The sequence below is a fragment of the Microtus ochrogaster genome, chromosome 4 (genome assembly GCF_000317375.1).
Source record: "Microtus ochrogaster isolate Prairie Vole_2 chromosome 4, MicOch1.0, whole genome shotgun sequence".
NCBI classification, from domain to species: domain Eukaryota; kingdom Metazoa; phylum Chordata; class Mammalia; order Rodentia; family Cricetidae; genus Microtus; species Microtus ochrogaster.
The window spans coordinates 76,803,452-76,825,343 of record NC_022011.1 but is presented as its reverse complement, the minus strand read 5'-3'; the positions used below and the strand labels follow the sequence as shown (position 1 = coordinate 76,825,343).

The window sequence follows — 21,892 nt, the reverse complement described above, 5'->3', positions numbered from 1 at the left end:
ACCCCAAGGTGCGCTTACCAGGAAGATTCTAGCCTACGTCCATCCTGGGTCGGAGCTTCATCGCATGTGCCTCAGAGAGCAGAGCTCTCGCCTCTGCCCGCTAGAGTGGAGTATCGTGTCTCTCTGAGGCGTCTGCCCCCTCGACGAGAGCTGTCGAGTCTGACCTCACTTCCTCTTCCGCCCAGCATTCTGCTCCTCCCACTTACGTTCTAACCTATCAGGTCAAGCAGCTTCTTTATTAAATCAACCAATGACCTTCCTCCATCACTCTCTTTTATTTTCAATTTGCAGCCAGATACACTCCTAACAAACAGCACGTGACAGAGTTGCTAGATCGGTGAAGTCAGAATAAAAAGGCACAGGGAATAGGATGTTACTGACATGGAGATAATTTAAAAAAGGAGTTTCTCTCAGAAGGTTTTTCTGGTAAAAACATACTTTATCAAATAAAAACCCCCTCACAAAAGCAGCTGCTGCGCTGCTTACAGGAGAGAATCTTGACCATCTAGAATTTGGTTTTTGATACAGGCTGTTACTACACAGACCACAGGGCTTGCCTGCCTCTGTCTCCTGCTTGCTGAGATTAAAGCGTGTGCCACCACTAGGCCCAGTTCGAAAGTATATATACATTGGGGAACATAAAATCCTGCATTTTGATTTTGAAACAAGGTACAATTTTAAAAGGCAAAACATAAAGTGATGGTTTTAATCAAGTTATTTTGAGAAACTTTTATAGTAATTATTCGCTATATGTTGCAGGCAATTGGTACCTACACCCTACCAGCTGCCTCCACATCTTTCCATGCTATGCACTGAGCTGCTAAAGCAAAGGAAGCATTAGTACGTTCCACTTAATTTTTTAAATTGGCTGCAGTCTGATTTCTTCTATCTGAGTAATTACTCTCTTCTTCCTGTGAGCTGTTTCCATGCTAATTGGATTGTTTGGAAGCTCTTCCCTAACTGTTAATTTCTACTGAGACAATGCTATTCTCAGAAATAAAAATTCACAACTTTAAACCTTCGGTATAAATGCCCATACTTTATATTTCTAAGTCTATAGAAAGCCATTAGCGTAATCTTGCCAGTTTGCATTTTTTCATATGGGGAGAAGTGTACAGTCAAGGCTGGCTGGTTTACAACCCTTTTCCTGAGTTCCTTTTAGACTGGGCTTCTCACATTTCCAATACTCATTATCTGCTCTCTAGAAAAATTTCTAATTCAAATAACATTTTGGTTTTTTTTTTATATTTGGAGATGTCAGAGCCACATCCAAATGTACCAAAGACATCTCTCAATATGTCTATTTAGTCACGGCAGCAGTTTGGAACTAGCAACTCAGTGTGGAAATGTGTTTGTCTTTCCCAAACTTGACTGACAAGAATTCTGACACAGAGGCATATTCTGATAATCAAGCAGTGATCATTTTAAATTGATTCGTTCGTCAATTCCTTACATTATAGAGAATGTAGATTATTAATGGAAATTGGAAGGAGAGTGGGAGGGGCTTAAGGGAGAAATACTGTTACTGATGGCTTTAGTCCTGAGGTTTGGCCCCAGAGCCTTGTGCGTGCTGAGCATATACTCTGCCTCTGACCTCAACTCCAGTCCCAAACAGCAATTCTAATTGCGATTCAGATGAATTTTCTAAATTACCATTGTTCGAAAACGTTGTCAAAAATATTTTGAGCATTGCAAGCATGACCAAGTTCAGATTCATTATAACAGTCTCTGAATAATAACATGGTACATTGTTTTTAACGTCACAAGTAGTAATAGAACCTAAAGCTATTCCTAAACAAAATGCCTTGGATTGTCTTTGAGATTAAAATTGCAACATTTCTCCCTTCTCTTTCCTCCCTCCCAACACTCCAATGTATCCCTCCTCGCTCTGTTTCAAATTCTGGCCTCATTTTTTTTTTCATTAATTGTTGTTAAGTACATATATGTATGTGCATATATATTCCTAAACATAAACTTCTCAGTCTGTATAATGCTACTTGTAAGTATGTTTTCAGGGATGACCATTGGAAATGGGTAACCAACTGCTGTGCTCTTCACTGGGGAAGACTATTTCCCCCACTCTCAGCGTGCCTTAGTTGTCTGTGGTTCTTTGTGTAGTATTGAAGCTTCATGGGCTTTTCCCCATCCACTATGCCACGTTTTGTTGTCAGAGGCCACGATCTTTAATCCAAGGCCACTCATATGTTCCCGGCTGCCTAGACTCGAAATAACCACACAGAAACTATATTATTTGCAATACTGTTTGGCCAGTGGCTCAAGTGTATTTCTGGCTAACTCTTTTGTTTTAAATTAACCCGTTTCGATTAACCTGTGAATTGCTATGTAGCTGTGGCTTGCCGGGTAAAGTTTCCTCTTGTGTCTGTCCCCAGCAGGGCTACACAGCTTCTCTGACTCCACCTACTCTCTATATCAATTATACATCTTTTCCAGCCTAGCTATATTCTGTAAAGCCATTGGCCGAAGACAGCTTCTTTATTAACCAACGGGAATCCCACGTCAATGTTTAGTAATGTCATCCTTAAAAGTTTAGTTTTTAAAGGAGGTTAGGACATTAGGCAAGGCACCAAATCGGTTCCCTATTCTGGGTTTTGCCCCTGGTTGACATGTAGCTGTCACTTTCTCAGTGAGAGAAACCTGATCTGTTCTCCTGTCATTGACCTTTAGTGGTGACACAAGGAAACAGAATAGAGTGGCCTTGTTCACTCGAGTTCCATAACTTATCACAAGACCTGGCATGAGAGAAGCCACAGGACTTCTTGTTAAATGAATGATCCTGCTGTTTGCAAACCTACACTAATTCCTCCCTCTCTAATACTTAATTCTTTCCTCTAACCTATATACAAACCCTCTCTTAGCCCAATCAGAACTATAAGCAAGGACCGTGCCCCATTACACACAAACCCTCCTCCTCCTTCTTTCTGTTTTTTTTTTGGGGGGGGGGCAATAAAAGGCATGCCTGCTAGAAAATCATGGTTATTTCTGCCTTCTCACAAAAATCACATTCTTGTCTTTATAAAGACTCATGTCTTTGGCCACTGGAATCTGTCATTTGTACTCTGATTTGGTACGTTCTCTATGGCACTTGACACATTTTGCTTTTGATTGCAAATAATTGTATTCATGTATTGTCCCTTCATCCACACCGTAAGCTTCTTGGGGAAAGGGATAACGAAGGGCACCATGGCCCAGTACATATACAAGACATTTCATTGTTACTCGTGAATGTATTTGTCTAGGGCTTAATGTTTCAACCACGTGAGATCATTGCTGTGAGAGGGAGGTACTAATATAAGGTGTATCTTAGTAAAGTTGTATGTGATTATGGACACAATCTCCTGTAGTCATCTGCACGGGGTGGGTTCTCACTCGTCAGTTCACGAGACTTGCATCTTTGGGGAAGTTGTATCATTTTCTAAACCTCATGTGGCATGGTACACTATTACCTACCTTCAAGGGCGTTATGCAAATCATGGAATAACATACATAAAATGCCTAGTATCCCTGAAAAGCATTTCTTAGTATTCATTTCATGCCATCATTATTTGAATTTAAGAGGTTTGAAGTTTTAATGGCTTATATAATCAATAACTATGCAGTACTGGATTGCAGAAACCATCTTTGTTTGGAGTAGCTCTCCAACAACAAATTAACACCAACCAACAAATCATTTAGACTTCCATATACTCTGCTTTGAAAAGTCCAGAAATTTTCTGTGATTCTTCATGTGATTAGCAGTAGAGGTCTGTGGTATATTTCTAGCTGATTGTTCCTAAGTATTTCTGGTTACGAACTTGGTACTTACAAGGTGCATTAGCGAATGCACTGCCCTGTTGAACTGAGCGTCTGATGAAATACCCACTTCTAGTGCAGCAGACCATAAAAGGCACAGACATTAATCAGAAAAACATTAGGGCTGGCATGAACCACTCAAGGAATGTTCAAGATATCACCATTTGCGCAGTTCTAATTAAATAATTTGGAGCTCTTATAACATTAGGAAGCTTTGGAATAGCATGTTTATGCAAAGGGAACATAGTAGAAGACCCCCATTTTGCATTTTGCCAAATGTTCCTTTTAAAAGGATATCACTCTTCTTATGAGTGTGCGCTGATTAAAGAAACTTAGCTATAAACGAAAAGAATCTTCTTCTGGTGGTACTGTGCCCTGTGGGTTTTAGTTAAGTAAAGTCTAAAGCTTTAGGATATTTGAGCTATACCCAATAGTGCAGTAGGGGTCTCCATCAGCTTAAAGCATGAAATTGCTATAGTAGAAAAAATTCTGCCAAAAAAAAGGTTATGGTGGAGATAAAAATATATTAAACCACCTTCCAGTATTCAGATTCTGACTATTTTAGGAGACATGGCTAAAGAAGAACCCGTGCCTAAAGCTGTTTTCTTGTTTATGACACCAGCCTTGGAGTCTGAAAGACCAAGGCCCAGGACTGAAACAGGAGCGAATGCCTACTCCGGCTCCTGAAATGGAGGCCTCTGCAGCGTGGCAAAAGGCAAGTGGAAGATAAACGCATTTGTTTTTCCATCTGTCAAGACACAATGAAAACATACTTCCCATTTTTTTCCCTTAATATTTTGTTTCCTGGCAACAAATGACAAAATTCCCAATCAACCACAGCTTTCGCAGTGTTCGGTTCTTTTCAAAGGCTGCTTCTGTGCTATTGTTCAGATTTCTGCAGCATAAGACCATTTTATGCAAAAGAATATATTTCTCCTACACATATATACATGTATGCCATAGCTGTGTAACAAACTATTAAAGAATGTTCCGGTAAGGCTGCAAGGACATACCATGCAACCTCACTGAAAAACAACTGGGCATCATCTGATGAGTCACTTATAACACAGCAACTTCCAGCCTACACATTTGCTCAAGGGGGATCTTTACATACTTTGTAACCAGAAGCCACATACATGCAGGTTAGTCTCTTTCTTACAAACACATGTAACAAGATTCTTACATATTCATCAAAAGCAGAATGGTGCAGGAGAACACAAAATGGCAGGAGTTTAATTTGTCACAACGACATACAACAGCGTGTGTCAATTTTGTATCAATATAATGTGTACGTTTTTGAGAGAAAAAAATACGGCATGGGCAATGCATGTGACTGCTGCCCTAAGTTCAAACAAGCACAAAATGAACCCACATATGTTAAATGGAAATGTGGCCAAATTCTACAGGAAGGCAAAGAGAACGAATACCACAAAGCTTAGATCTAGAAATGGTGGGGACCCAAGCATCTCCCAGGAGAGAGCAACACTTGTCTAACCAGGTTCATACTTCTTCATTTTCCCATGGCTCTTCTCACAGTGCATGTGTTTAATGGATAGTCCTTAGAAAATGTTTCATATTTAGTAAAAGTATAAAAAGAATATAAACAAACCACTGCCACTCTTACATCTAAGGAAAATGTTTTTAAGGCAATACAATCTTCAGATTACCAGGACTGGAGAGATGCACTGTCAAGAGCACTGCTGCTCTTCCACAAAATTCAGGTTAATCCCCAGTACCCACATGGCAGCTCATAACTGTCTGTAACTCCAGTTCCAAGGGGTCCGACAGCCTCACCCAGACATACACGCAGGCAAAACACCAATGTGCATGAAATAAACACAAATTTGAAAACTTTCCCTTAGCCGTCATTTCATGACTTCAATGAGATGATGGATGTGTTTAATTACTGTAAGAGAAAAGGAAAGGTAAAGTGAGAACTGGTGAATCCAGTTTACTGTGGCTCGTGATATCATAAGAGGTCACATTCCATGGAGAAAATTGACAAGATGTCACCAGTCTTCAGTGCTTGACGATCTTTAGACTCTGGATTTTGAAATCTTATGATGTAGTATGAGGATGTTTTTTCTGGTTTAGTCTACCTCATCAGTGCAACCTAACCTGTGAAATTCCAAAATCTAGTGTTTTCTGTATTGTTACAGTATAATTAAACTACGAAACCCACAATTTCTCTTCTATATCAATGGATTTTTAGTATCTCACCTTAGTTTGGTGGCTCTCAAGAATACTTTCATCTAACAGTTGCTCTTTCTAAAGACTATTTTTACATCAAACTGTAAGCTGAAAATTTGTGATTATATATTTTAATTATAACTAAATGAACAAAATTATGTTGTAAAATATTATAAAGCATTACTTTATAACATTTTATTTGTGTTAAGATATTACATACTGCTTTACTAGACGGATATGAAAATATGCATGTTTAAATCCTGCTTACTATATTTTATGTACATATACAAATATATATACATACAAATATGTATAACTATTGATACATGTGTGTTTCTATGTGCATGTGTTCGTGTGTGTAGCTAGGCGTCAAATCCAGGTCCTTGTATATTCTAAGCAAGCACTCCACCCCTGAGCTACATCTCCAGCCCTTCAGGTATATTTAATGTACCAAAAGAAACAAACCTCCAAATGAAGCATTGTATTGACATAGGTTTTTTTTATTTCCTTTTTTATCTTTGGATCCTATATTCTTTAATACTTTCATTATGAAAATCAATATATTTGTTTTTTGTATAATATTATATTTTATCATATCTTACGTTTAAAGGAGTATCTATATGACAATAATTAGTTTTGGCCTAATAGAAGTGAATGTATTATAAAATAGCATGTAAAAATAAACCTGTATGGCTTCACTTTTCCACACATTGTTATTGAATTAACAAAGTGGAAATTGGGGAATCAGAAATTTCTGTGAATGTTGTGGCGACTATTCTTGATTGTCAACTTGACACACCTGTGAAAAGGGACACAAATATGAAGATGAGCCTACATCAGAATGGCGTGTGGGCACGTTATGAAGCATTGCTTGATTGGTAATTAATGAAGGAGGGCCTAGCTCACTGTGGGCAGCGGCATTCCCTAAAAGGTAGTACAGGATTATATAAGAACCCAGGCTGAGCTATGAAAACAAGTCTTGGTCTGCACAAGCAGCATCCTAAGCAATGACACTCCGAAATTGTGAGATGTTACAGACGTGCTTCTGGGCCTTTACTTCTCTCTTTTTAATAAATCTAATCCTTCGCCTCTTAGAAGCCTTCTGTTTGTGTCTGTGGAATAATCAAACTTAAATACTTGAAATGAACCCCAAAATATGCTGGCATAAACAGCAACGAAGTAATGTTTCCTCAAAACTTTGTGAACTGTTCACATGGTTCTTTGGGGAGTAATTGCCTATGGTTATCCACCGGATCGCACTCCTATCCACCGGATCGCACTCCGCTAGCGCTGGGCAGGGAGTTGTGCTCAACTGGAACTTCTAGGATGGAAGGCTTCTCGCTCCCCCATTTCTCCTCTTCTCTCTGTCTCCTTCTCTCCCTGTTTTAGCCCCTTCCCCGCAAACACATACTCGTTCACCCCGTGCTTGTGGCACAGTCCACTCAGGAGCACATTCCAAGGAGGAGAAAGAAAAAGGTAAAATGTTTCCCTTATGTTCTAGTTCTAATTGTGCAAATACTACAAGTTCAATAGTCAAGAAAATGAAGTGCTCTTCTTGGCGGAAGAGACAACGAAGCTGAAGTGCAAAGGTCATGCTTGCTTACTGGAGCAGGAAGAATTTGTACCCAACTTGCAGTCTTCCACACATTCAAAGACAAAGTTGGAGGCTAGTTCTTATTCCAGTGGTCATCTGACGATGGCTAGCTATCTTTGCAAGGGGATAAATTCCTGCTGGGATAGGAGATTATACTCTATGGGGAGAGAGTATCTTATCACAGGACGAATGGGGATGAAAGGCAGCCCAGCTTCCCTTCGGCCAGCTGAATCACACCACAACACTTCTAGTAAGGAAAAACTGTCATTCACTTGCTAGGTCCTGAACCCACATGTGAATGTTACAGTGTTTCATGACTTTCCTTGGGGAGACCTACAGGTATGTCTATTCATTCCAGATAGGACACCAACAAACTAAGTAAATAAACAACTTCTTACAAATCCAGCTTGGGAAAACCAGCGAGTAACTGGGATTATTTAGAAAAGCATTCATGAGAAATTACTTACAGGAGCATGGATAACTAACCAAAACTCAGTAATATTCATAGCCAAAACTCAATTAAGCATGAGGGAACACTCATAAAAGCTGCACCAGTAGAGTCTAGTCAACATTCTATTTTCTATATATTCTAGCACATCTCAAGACAGCGTGCAGGGTTATATGCTGCTGGGAGAGGAGCTAAGGAGTGTTAAGAGATTCTTGAGAGGTTCTTGATCTTCTCTGATGGTCATATCCTTGGAAGACAGAGCTCCACAATACAACACCCACATTTCCTAAGGCACATATAAGGCCGTTCAAGTTACTTACTTAACTTGTATTAAGTTACTTGTTAGGTTGCTGTATTGTCAGTAGCAACTGGGAGGGAAGGAGGAAGGAAAATAGGGATGGAGGGAGGGTAGGCTTATTTTGTCTCACAGTTTTAAGAATCACAGTCCATTCTGGGAGGGACAGCACAGCTGCAGACACAGGAAGCAGAGAGCTGAGGAATAATGAATATTGTCGTTCGACTCCATTTCTTCTTTTTCTTTATAAAAGTTTAGGGCCTTAGCCCATAGAATGGCATGGCTCACATTTAGGATGGGTATCTCTACTTCAATCTAACCTAGAAAACACCTCACAGACATTCCCAAGGGCGTGCTTCCATGGCTATTATCAATTCCATCAAGTTGGCAACCAAAATTAACCATCAAAACCACACAGGCCTTGTTGGACACTGTCTTGGTCATCATTTGGTGGGTGTGAAGAAACACCATAACTTGGCAACTCTTATAAAAGAAAACATTTTTTTGGACTTGCTTACAGTTTCAGTGGCTTAGTCATCAAGGCAGGAGGCACAGCAGCATGAAGACAGGCACGGTACTTGAGACAGAGTTGAGAGTTCTACATCCAAGTGCAGGCAGCAGAAAGAAAGAGACTCTCGGCTTAAATTGGATTTTTGAAACCTCAAAGTCCACCCCCAGTGACACAGTTCTTCCAACAAGGCAACACCTACTAACCCTTTCAAATAGTGCCACTCCCTGACCAAATTTTAAAATCTATGAGTCTATAGAGAGTATTCTCATTCAAAACACCATGGACATCATTCTTCCAAGAACCAAAGACATTGGATTCCAGTGACTTCTAACATCCTAGCGACAATGTTGAGGCAATTATATCAAATCTCTGTGGAGCTGAAGAACGTTGGTACCACTCCTGGTTTAGTTCTTTTCCTGTATACTTTCTGAAATGAAGCCTCCTTGACTAGACCTTGATGTGGAAAGTGTCCCCAAAGTCCCCTCAGGCCTTCAGAGGATAAACCACATGACTGATTTGTTTGTGTTTTATTCTTCCACTTCTCATTTATAATCCAAAGTCCTCAGCATCTTTCCAACTATGCCATCCAACCCAAATACTTCTTTTGTGGTATCCATCAGCTATCTTAAGAGAAATAAAGAAAATTATTATAAATGTTTCAAGAGATGAAGGTTGCGGTTGTTCCAGAGTCGTCTGAAGCAGCGAAGTTTGGAAGCAAGAATCGTTGTCCAACAATAACTGACAAATAGATAGGACCAGACAAAGGGATACCAGGCAGCCACTTGAAATAATATTGAAATGAGTCTATTGACTCAGAAAATTATGTTTAAAAAATTGTGGCTATAAAACAAATTCCCCCAAATGATCTTGCCTTTTTATTTGACAAGCTGTTTTCTATGTTCATTTTTCTACTTTCACAATGCCTCTAATAGTAAATATATCTGGAAATATATTTAATAGAAAATGTTTGAAGAACCATGAGTGTTGCTAAGCGGTAGAATGCTTGTTGCTTCATAAGTGAAGTGGTCCTGAACTCAACACTCAATATCCAGCACACACGTGCACACGCACACACACACATACACACACACGAATTCATGCATCTTGCTATGAACAAATACTCCTGCAGTGAGTGTGAATTCTTTTGCCATGAAAAGAACTCACTTTCCAGAAAAAGAAATACCAATCTAGGAAGAGTATCAGCCAGGGATATCTGGAGTAGATCTCAGAGGTGCACATCATGCAAGACCATTGTCCTATTTTTTCCTATGAAATATCCTTTTGTGTCGCTGTCAGAATTTAGAGCTACTCAGATTGAATATTAGTCTGACTCAGCACGGCATTTATTTTTGCTTTTATGCTAATGCTTAAAAGCCTGCAACTCTTCTCTCTATTCAATATATTTCATCAAATATTTATTAAGCACCTACTGTGTGCCAACGATCAAGGAAACAACATTAACTAGACAATTCTACTGTAATTTAAGTCAATAAACAGCTTCATAAATATGTCTATCTCTTTTCAAAACCTGGATGGTCATTCTGACGATATTCTTAAGGCAGCCCCTTCAAAAAACCCCAAGAAGTCCAAAACAGTTCAAACATGAATAACTTCTTTCTAATGACTTCATCGTGTCATCTAGTACAAATCAGGGTTAGCTGGTTTGTCATCTTGAAAGCGCTCACACGCTAGTGTCACCTCGCAGACACGCCATCACCGTTGTCCTCTTTGAACAATAGCATTTCAGGTCTTTTGTTCCTTTGAGGTAGAAATTGCTCCAATCTGCTTAGTTTCTGAGCCAAATCTCTCAGTTAGGCTTTGAGCTCAGGAGGAGGATGGCATGAAGTAAAACTGTTCTCAAGTCTAAGCCAAGGCATATGCTTCAAACTACAGTGAACAAGTCCTGTTGAATCGGCAATTAAATAATTAACAAGCTATAAATAAGTATATAAGTGCCGCACGAAGGCCACAATTTCATTCATTAGACTGTATATTCTACAAAGAATTTTTACTAATGTAATTTTTATGTAAGTTATTTCAATGTTTCTTTTTTGTTGTATATTTATGAATATATGTATATGAATGTACATAATATATTATGTTTATATATATGTGTAGGGTTTCTTAAATTCATGACAGTTCTTGCAGTATGGCATTTAGATGAATTTGATTGTAAAAGAATTTTGTACACATTTACATTTTACTTTGTGGAAAGGAATATGCCTCGTGAGAATGGAAAGAGCTTGACACAGCGTCTCAGAGAGGAGAGGCATCTGAAAATTGGCTGTACTTCAAACCATGTACTTTAGATGACCAACCCACCACTTCCCTTGCCCCAGATGATTTCCCTATATGTGGTCTTAAGCCAGCCGTTCTTTGCATCTCTATTTTGGTAAAGGTGCCACACACATTGTTTTGTTTTGTTTTCGTGGCATCTGGTGGACTCCTTCACACGTTTCCTGTGGAGCTGGTACACAGCAAGTCTTGATCTTGGTAATAGTTTAAATGTTAACAGAAATGATTTATCAGTGAGTGCCTCGGGTCTACACAACTGAGCAGTCTGTGACTAGCTCTACATGTTTGAACATACATGTGTGTGTTGAGGAGAGAAGAGCTGTTTGTGGCACATCTCTCCTGTGTAAAATCTGCCCAGTTTCCTCAATTAAGTATAATCATATGCTAAATATGTACTATTAAGTAGACTTGTTTCAGAGAAGCATATGTGCACGAAGCCTCCCGGAGTTTATTGTGCGATGAGATGTTAATTTTACTTCTATGAAATGAATGCTTGGTTTCATAATTACGAATAGGATGGTACTTTCAAGTTTCTTACATCTAATTAGACTTCGGATATTAATTTTTTTCAGCACAATAATACTTGTTCTTAGCCTTTAGCATTCTAATTTTGATGTGAAGAAGAAAATTTTGAAATTAAATTTAACACTTTGCTTTCAGAATGATGTGAAATAATAGTTCAGATACTGTGTGAAGGGAACAAGAAAGGCTAGATTCAGAAATACTGATGACCTGGGTACCATCTCTGTCCTTGTAAAGCTGGCAGTGAATTTTTCCCATAACTCAAACACCTCCCACATCTCCTTTGTCCACTCATCTTGCACCATTGGGCCTCTTGTCTCACACTGTCTTTTGGCCTGCCTGCCCTAGCTGCCCTTCCCAGTCCCTCTCTGCTGTAACTGGTCTTGGTGTCACCGCATCTCCTCCTGGGATTTTAGGATGCCATCCTGTACCACGTGCTCCGGCCCTGCTTAGTGGGCACTGCCACACCCCTGCCTCATTCAGGGTGGGTTATGCACTAGGATTTCCTCTAAATTCCCCCAAAGATGAGCACGATTCTCTCTCCATTTATATACAAACAAACAAAAAAAAATCACAGAACCAGCAAAATAAAATGAATTTAGGAAATTCATGTTTTTACTTCTGGGCCTAAAGACTCACCAAGGAAAGTTGTTATGGTAATTCACACAACACGCATGTGTCTCTCAAATCTTTATTTTAGGAGGAAAAAAAGAAGAAGGAAAGTAAAAAATGCTTTTAGATGCTAATGTTAGAATGCCACACAAAAGTTCCCAGATTCCCACAAAACAATCAGAAATGTGCAAAACAAAGAGTTATCTGAGTTTTAAACCTAATTATAGGTGTTAGGACTATAAAATGGTGCTTGGCTAAAATGAATGTTGTACACAAGTAAAACTAACCTCTGTTGATAGTGTATTAATAATTTTAAACCTTAATTTCAAGACACATATAAAACTCATAAGCTAGTAATGCGGTGTCAGTGGCAAAATGTAGGAGGAAGGCCTTCATTGTTTGTTACAGGAAAACCTAACCCTATGTGATCAAACACGTTGACTGAAGTCCTTAGCTGTTTTTCCATGTCCCCGCATACTTTTGAGTACAATCAAATAACAATTGCATAGGAGCGCGTAAAGGCAAGTTGAAGCCCTAGTTTTGGGTGTCAGGGTCTCAGGAGCGGAAGGCATTGTGAAAAAGAAAGGGGAAACACGACTTAAGTGTCTTAGACACATCGGCATAACCTACCACGTTTAAGAGTTTAGGTTCTAACCTTGGTCTTTCAGACCACTCTTCAATAAAAACAATCCCTCTCCAGGAAACCACAAACTCTCGTTCCAAAACCCTGGCAGAGGGATTCTCCCAAGGGCGCTGCTATGCCTCTCCTGTGGATATTGGGCTCGCCTTGCAACAGACAGCAACTTACGAAGGGATTTGGTGGTGCACCTCAAATCAGCTAAACTTGACCAAATACTAGAAGCTCTACTTTGGAAGAGGGGAGGCGCCTCCTTGGGACGTGAGGCATCCCTACCCTAGCGCCCGCGGCCAGAAACGGAAACCACTAGCTGCGCTCAAGTGAGTGGAGTGATGAAATCAAGGCTACCAGGGGAGGAAGCTCACCGATCTAACTGGTGATAAGCGGCCGGGCCCCGTGAGGAAGCCACGCGGTCCCATCGTGGTCCCCTCCGCATCCCTGGCTTTGGACCACGCGGAGAAGCAGGGGAGCAGCGTAAAGGGCGGGGGGAAGTGCGGCTCAGATTTCGCAAGGTTCTCCCCAGCCCCCCCCACCCCCGTCTGTGGGCTCCGGGTACCGGGTGGCCGCGGCGCGGGGCCGCGCAGAGCCGAACGCGGCGGGGCTGGGCAGGAGGCGCGCGGGCTGTGGAGGAGTTGCGGGGCGCGCGCCCGGCAGCCTCGCCCGCCGCTCACCTGGAGCGCTCAGGTAGGACCTGGGCGGGGCGCGGGGCTGGCGCGCAGGCGCGGGATCCGGCCTCGCCCCTGCCGACGTCGCCGGCGGGAGCTCACCTGGGAGACTCGCAGAGGAAGAGGAGCCTTGGCCGCCGCCTCGCCTGGCAACGCGGGAGGCCCGGCGGGCAGGCAGGAAGCGGCGGCGGCGGAGGAGTTGAACCGAACGGCCCACGCGAGTCCCAGCCACCAGAGTCGCCCGCGCCGCCACCTGCACTTGGCACCGGGCCGGCGGGCAGCGCCCCCGGCCGCCACCGCTTCCCGCCGCCTGCCCTGCCCACCTGCCAGGTAAGCCGGCTCGGAGCCGGCGGGGACCCCGCGATCCGGGAGAGGGACAGGCTGCGGGACGGCCCCCCGAAGCTGCCCGCGGCCGGTTGGACCCGGTCTCGAGAGCGGGTTTCAGTTGCCCCCCTTCGGGAGCGGGAGAGGCCGGCAGGGACACGGGTCACTCCTGTCACCCGCCGATGCCCCTCGGCAGCCCCGGAGGCAAAGCTCCAGCCCGAGTGCTCTACCCGGACCGAAAGTCCCTCTGACCCCGGGCTGGTCCTCGGGAAGGCGGATCTCCGGCGGAGGCGCTGGGCAAGGCTCGCCAACTTGGGTTAGCAGGTTGCCTGCCCCCTCCCGGGTACCTAGTGGGGCCAAACCCACGACGGGGAGGATTGTGGCTGTGCCGGGCAACTTTCCCCGCTAACCCCCAGACAGTCCCAGACTGGAAACCGCGGCAACTCCGAGCCATCTCGAAGCTTTCCGAATGGTTTGGAAGGCGCTCGGTGGTCAGGACGCGGGCATTCGCGCTCTGTACTTTCCGGGTGCACTCCCGGAGCCAGAGCTGCGCCCACTTTCCGGTTGAAGGTGGCAGAGTCCAGGTCTTCGTGGCAGGAGGAAATAGAGCTGCGGTTCACCAGCTGCACACCCTCCTCTTAGAGGACCTGTTGACTTAAGGACCAGTGTATCTCGGATCTGGTGTGCCTGTGACATATGACTCAAAGGTTCAAAAAAAAAAAAAAAAAAAACTTTGTTTCAGCATCCTGCCACGTCTGAACCTGGGAGTGCCAAGCCCAAATTCCTGTCTACCTAATTAGGATTTTCGGAAGCCTAAAAATTAAGGTTAAAACTGCTCTTACCATAGACTTAATTCCTTCCTTCTGTTTTGGGAACTGAATCAAGTTACCCCTTCCCTCTTTTTCTGATTTTTTTTTAAGGAACATGTTACTAAGATGACTTGTCGTTGAAGTTACACTACATAATGAACATCTGAGTTTGAATCCTTTGTCAAAATCCAGAAAGTTACATTTGCGCTTCAGAGTTTCTGTGTTGTGAGAAAAATCTGTAGTCTAACCAACTAACTTTAGAGTTTGTTTCTTAGGCATCTAAGTTCAAGGCCGAACCCTATAATTATTTCTTTTTAACCTTCACCATTATCTGAACCTAACATGCAGGTTAGTTGAAACATTCTGGGCAATATATTACTACCAAGCATTTTTCATACATTTTTAACCAACATATTTTTCAAAGAAAAAAATTAATAATAAATAGTAATTCCATTCCCTAGATGTGTTTAGTTCTGCCTTTACTAATTTTTAAAATATATATTTAGATTGTATGCTTAACTTAAAATGCTTTAGGCTATACAGATGGACTTTTTTATGAGGTGCAATTAAATCTTTAAAAAAAAAACATCATAGCAGCACATAATAGTTAATTCAAGCAAGGCTTTTCAAGAGCCTCACCTACCTTTAAGAAGGTCTTGTCTCCATAGTGAGAAACTGATGTGCTAAGTGCTCTTTGAACACTATGAGTTTTCACTGGCTCTTGGGCAGGTTTTATCAGACTATCTTGACTCTGATTTTAGGGGGGGAAATGTAGCATGTTTTTGTTAGTTGCAATAACAATGCAGCCTTAGTTTCTGTCTGTAAAGTATTGGGGGGGGGGGATGATTTCCTCCCCTAAGCTCATGAAGCCTTAAGAACGTTCTTGGTCTTCCCTTCTTGTCTTGGTTGTCCAGTCAAGCCATCCCAATTGACAAGCAGGAGCCCCGAGGGGTGTCCTAACTGTCATGCTGCAAGTGCTAGCGGTGGCCCTGTTATGGTGACTTTTGTATCACTCATCACAAGATGCTGATCTTCTCTCTCATGCAGCCTGTAAGGGCTTCATAATGATAGGGAGGTCCATTGTCCTGGGTCCAGCTCCAATTTCCTCTCTTCTCCACCTTGCTCTGCGGAGTCTCCGGGAGGCCGGCATGTGTTCCCCTGGCTGAGAATTTCACGTGTATGTTAATGGGGCCATATGGGCTGGAATTTTTAATCCTGTTTTGGTATTTCAGAGACACTGTTATTTTTTTGAGCCAGTTTGGACAATATTAGCCAGTTCTGATCTTTTATTATATTGGCTGGAACCGTATTTTATAAGGCATAGACCCAATGTCTTCCCTGTGCTTGCAATAATCTAGACGTTTGGTTTCAAGCACACTTCCTTAATACCAGTGCTGCAAAAACATTTTTTTAAACCCACAGTTCTCTAATTTGAAATATTCTGTTTCAACTCAACACATTGGCAAGGGTGTATGTACATACAAGAAATGAGTTTCACAAAACAATATCTAGCCTTGCGACACAGATGCTTTTTTTTTTAAAAAAATGCATTAATATACTAGATTGATTTCATGTCAACTAATGGATGGTACCTTGTAATGTTAAAAGTGTCCTCTGATTATGTGTTAAGGCTCATTGTTCTAAAGGTTCTCTCTCTCTCTCTCTCTCTCTCTCTCTCTCACACACACACACACACACACACACAGAGTTTATTAAATCATATTGCGCTCTTTTTTTAATGGAGAGTTTGAAGCTCTAGCATATCGACACTGGATAACCTCTCAGACATCAGGGGCTACACAGAATCTCATTGTACATTATTATACTTTAAATGGGTTCCCCTGCTGTGGTGTATGTAGACATGGGGGGGCTAGAAATGCTTTGTGAGGACATTTTGATAGTAACAATTGTCAAGTGAAAGTTTGAGAAAAGTAATTCTGTCATTCTTCCACCCCTGGTGCTAATTTTATTATAAGTTTTATGACTGAGTTAGACTTAGGGATTGTGAAAAATATTTACTATGGAATGCATAGTCTAATTTACTATTTTATATATATATTACATATATATATATATATTCTGTTAATATTTTAACATTTATTGTGAAACAGGTATAAGAGATGAATTACAGGGCTCACTTCCTCTCCATAAAAGACTAGATTCAGAAATCAGACTCAAGGGCTGGAGGTATGGCTCAACAGGTCAGAGCACTGTCTGCTCGTCAAGAAAACATCCAGTTCCTAGCACTGTGATGGCCATTCACAACAAACTTACAGCAATTACAAGGGACCTAACGCCCCCTTCTGGCCTCTGTGGGCACTGCACACATATACTCAGGCAAAGCACCTATACACATAAAGATAAAGAAATAAATTGTAATAAATCAGTAAGTTAGATTAAGACCAGGATAAATATAGCACTCGGGAGACAGAGCTATGTTTGAGGCTAATCTAGTCTACATAGTGAGTTCCAGACCAGCCAGAGCTACATAGCTTGAGACCTCATATTAAAACAAAAACAAAAACAATCACACACACACACAAAACAAGGTTAGATCCCTAAGTGATTTGTAGGAATATAGTCCTGGGAAGTCTGGTTGGGGATAATTAATGTTTTCAAAGACACTCTTAACTTTACCCCACCGTCGTATTCTTGGTGGAAATAGCTCTTCTCCTGAAGAAAATATTTCTGCATTTATATTTGGGGAATGGCTAATACCAGATGCATTCATTTCTCTGGTCCACAGAGCATAGTAATACATTTGGAATAAACAAATGAGTTATTAGTCTAAAAGCTGATCAAAGGAGTGTTTTCTGTTACCTATCCATTTTTGCATCTGGTTAATACAGTATAATTAGTATTATATAATTTGGGTGATTTTAGCATAATTAATGTACTGTTGATGACAACATTGAATTTAATCAGTTCCAGCAATGGCCGGAGACCAAAGTACTTTAATTTCTGGTAAAACACAGGCAATGTAAGACTCAGAATCCTGGGTCATTAGTGGCTACTGATAACTAGACAGAAGCCTTCCTGAGTCATTCTCTGAATTGGGCTTGTAATTCTGTAACGTTTTTCTTATCCTTGTTTGAGTTTCAAACTGTGTCAACTAATTTGCTCATCTGTATGATGGCCTGCTGGGTGTCTCTAATTTATCATCCTAATCACTGGAGATTACACATGTGTAGACAGGGCCGACATCACATCACAAGCAAAAAAAAAAAAAAGTTTCACTTCCTGTAGTCCATCTATAGGTGTTAGAAATCTTGTCATGTCGTCTTACCCACAAAAAATCGTGTGACTCATTTGTTAGCCAAACTTGAGCAAGTGAACTGTTAGGAAACTGCCAAACTGCCATGTACGCCACTAGTAGGATGGATCTTGCTGCAGAAATAGTGCTGGCTTTGATTAGATAGTACTGCCCTCGGCTGTGATGAGGAGCAGCATTACGTTAGGTTTCTGAACCATGTCACTGTCCTAACTTTCCAAAACCTTCTGATGTTGAAACACATCCGGCTCTAGAGATTGAGAGTAATAGACAACGGACCTATGGTGTCATCTGAGAATCAGACCACAAATACAGAGTTGTTTTTAACTATGTCTAACAGGCCCCCCCACAGTAATTAGCATATGAGGGTTTGTGCCCCTCCAAAATACATAGGTAGACATCTAATTCCGTGTGCGTTGGGGTTAAGATATGAGAGCTGCCAGCTATGGTGGTATACACGTTTAGTCCTGGTACCCTTGGAGCACAGACAGGCAGATGAGTTTCAGGCCAGGCTGTCTTACCTGGCAAGCTACAGGCTGGCCAAGGCTGCGTAGTTTAGAGCCACCTCAAAACAAGACCCGGGCCTTTAGAAGGTGATTGGGTCGTGAGGGTTGCGCCTTCACTGGGGCTAGGAGAGCTGGAATGTTGTCAACTTTTGGCAATTCACCTAAGCAGATGCACCTAGGACAAGTGTGTCATCCGTGGGAATAGTCCTTCTCTGTGCATTGGTCTGCTAGGGCCTCAACCTTGAACTTCCTAGAATGTGGGCAGTTAGTTTTGTTTATCAATGAACTGGCGCAGAGTACTTTGTTGTTGCCATCTCAGACTAGCACAGCGACCATCCGCTCACTCAGTCTGCCCAACGTGTTACTGGTTTCTCACCACTAAGACTCCTCCCCTGCTTCTCCCCTTTAGCAGGGAGTTAACAGCTCTTGTCTAGGCTACTACTATACTTACTTCCTATCTGAATCTTAGTGTGTCCTCTTGCCGTCCTCAAATCCACCCTCGGCAGAACCCCTGAGACGATGATTCAAAACAAATGAAGATCATAAACTGGGACTACTTTCTTCTCTGAGCAGAGCGCATCTCAAGTTTTCTGTAGCTCTCAGGTCTCAGCAGATTGGAGGTTCTTGGTGGGTCTGCTTCTGCACCTGCTTGTGTGCGCGGGCACAAACATCGTTTGGATGGTTTGCGAAACGTGCAGCCATTTTCTGCAAGCCAAGCCTGGAGTATGAAGCAGTGAATTGACGTGGCCGGGAGGGTGGCATAGTGGTAGAGCACTCGGGGGGAGGGGGTATTAGGAAATGACCAGCAGTATGAGAGAAGCCTTTCACGGAACTTGCCTTTTTAACTTCGGTGGCTATTATGCCCATCTCATTCCTTTGAATTCTGTTATTTGGGGACTCTGTATGCAAAGATTCGATTATCAAAAGTGAAAAGTGAACTTTGTGGTTGCAGGACCATGCCGCTTTTGTTTATAAACACTTCCCAATCGAGGACGTTACCCCTGGTGAGACAGTGTACGAGGGCAGGTTTTACCTGGGTATAGAGTGGTTAGGCTAAACCAAACGTAGAGTGTGGAGACAGAAAGTAAAGAAAGGGGGCCTTGATATTGGGTGTTTTCCTTTAAAATTTCTATCATGACCAAACTCTCTTCATTCTATCTTTTAAATGCACATTTTCCAAATCTACTCCCTTTTTTCTCCAGGCCCATTAAGGCCTTCATCATCCCTTACCTGGACTTTTGCAATGGCCAGATGGCCAGCCTTTCCAAACTACTTCTGACTTCTTTCTGGTTTGTTCTTCACACTGCATCCAGAATGAGAGTTTTTCAAAATAGTTGGCCACAGTGACCCTTTGCCAAAGCCCTTCCACGCCCTTAGGGTAAGACAAACCCTTTAATGTGGCCTAAAGTCTGGGCATGACTCAGCTGCTGCCACCCCGCCCCCTCCTGCCTGCTTCTCTGGCAACCCCTCTTCTACTGCCAGGTTCTTCTTGCCTCTAAGTCATTGCCACGTGTGATTCTTTCTGCCTGTAACAAGCACCTCCCTCCCTTTGGGCCTGTCAGCTAATACTCAGTTCCAATCTGAGCTTCTTCATTTTTACCTCTAACTATAGCCGGAATTTGTCTCTCTCTGGAATTTGCACTCCCCTCCCTTCCAATCACACACTAAATGTTAGCCTAAAGAAATAACGAGCTACTTGGTACTCGGCTGTGTATCAACCTTCATAATGAATTTCCTCCCAGAAGAGGGTGGTCAGCTTTAATGTTTACCCCACAGGTTGAACTATGTTTTCAATTACTAACCGCCATTATATTTTTTATCAGGTACTAATTCATGTTTATCACCTTAGTAATTTCTGATCTTTCCTTACTGTTGCTCATTTGTCCAACATACTTTCAGCAATCTACATGTAACTCATTAAATTTTTTTCCAACCTAGAAATTTTTTTTAGCCTTAAATTGATTGTATCTATAGACAAAAAAAAATCCACCTTTAGAAATCTATTCTAAGAAAATAATAAGACTTGTGAACACTGGGCACAACTGCTTGCACTCATGGATACGACATACAAACATTATATGTATCATCTACTGATGTAAGAAATTGATTAGAAGCTCTTTTTTTTTCTTTATTTTATTGAGCTCTACATTTTTCTCTGCTCCCCTCCCTTCCTCTCCTCTCCCCTCCAACCCTCCCCCATGGTCTCCATGCTCCCAATTTCCTCAGGAGATCTTGTCTTTTTATCCTTCCCTTGCTCTTAGATCCATGTATGAACTCATTAAATTTCCACAGCAGCTTGTGAAGTATATGCTGTTTTTCTCCATTCCTTTATTGAAAGGGGGAAAAACCGAGAGGCTAGCGCATTCACTGCCATCTAGACGGTTCATTCTTAGCTCTGAGAACTGAGACACAGCCATGGAAGTCGGATTCTAACTCAGGGCTTCCATCTACCTTATGTGTGAGCAAAGAAAGTGAAGTGTGATTACTAAATGAGTCACCACGGTGACGGCGTCCAGTCAGGCATCCAGTCACCCGACCCCCCCCCCCACACCCCCTCTTTAGATGCCTCTTTAGTGTTCTCCCTCGGAATGATACACAGACAGTGCTGTGTCCCAGGTCAGGGTTTGGCACTGTCTGCGGTCTTCTCATTATGGCAGGTAAGTATCTCCTCCACTCACACGTCCACCTCTGCTTTTCCTTCCTCCGCATCGAAGTCTCGGGTCTTCGTTTGCGGTTTGATGTTTATTTATTATGGTTATGTAGATACTGCTCACTACACATCCACCCAGGTCCATTGAGGTGGTTTTGTTTGGTGTTTGAAGCATGGTCTCATATATGATCCCCCGCTTGGCCTAGCACTCGCTGTGCGGTCCAGGATGGACTCTCTTGCCTCCCGCTTCCCAGCGCTCTGCCTGCCAATGTGTACCTCCACCCTCAGCTGGGTATCGGTCTTTATATTTTAAGTTAGGTGTAATTTAAATTTATTTATTTTTTAAATGAGGTGTAATCAGGTCTGGTCTGTAGTTGGCCAGGTTGGTCTCAAATGCTCCCAACATAAGTTATCCGTCAGCCTCCAAATAGTTGAGACTTCCGGTGTGTGTCCTGTGGCTAGCTTAGAGAGTGATTTTAACACTTTGTTAGTACCTAACTAATTTAAGGAAAATAGCCTGCCTGATTTTTCCATATATTAATTGGAGTCTGACTTCTTTATATGCCAAGACCTCTTTAGTTTTATGTAATCTAAACATTAGATTATTGGTACCTTCTCTCTTGTCTTCTTGTCCTGCTTGAAGCCATTGCTAATTGGGCCTGTGTAGAAATAGGAGCGGCGGGCTGCGTCCCGGCACCCGGCCGCCCACATGGCTAGCTCTACCCGAAATAATTACACGGACACTGTGTTCAT

General features: G+C 42.1%; 1 protein-coding gene across 1 annotated transcript in view; it reads left to right on the top strand.

Moving 5' to 3' along the window:
• The first annotated feature begins 13,618 nt into the window (after positions 1–13,618).
• The window catches only part of Galnt3 (polypeptide N-acetylgalactosaminyltransferase 3), a 35,915-nt gene continuing 27,641 nt past the window's right edge, over positions 13,619–21,892 (top strand). The window contains exon 1 of the mRNA XM_005346497.2: positions 13,619–13,909. The gene's annotated coding sequence lies outside the window, so the exon portion shown is untranslated. The remainder of the gene's footprint in view (positions 13,910–21,892) is intronic.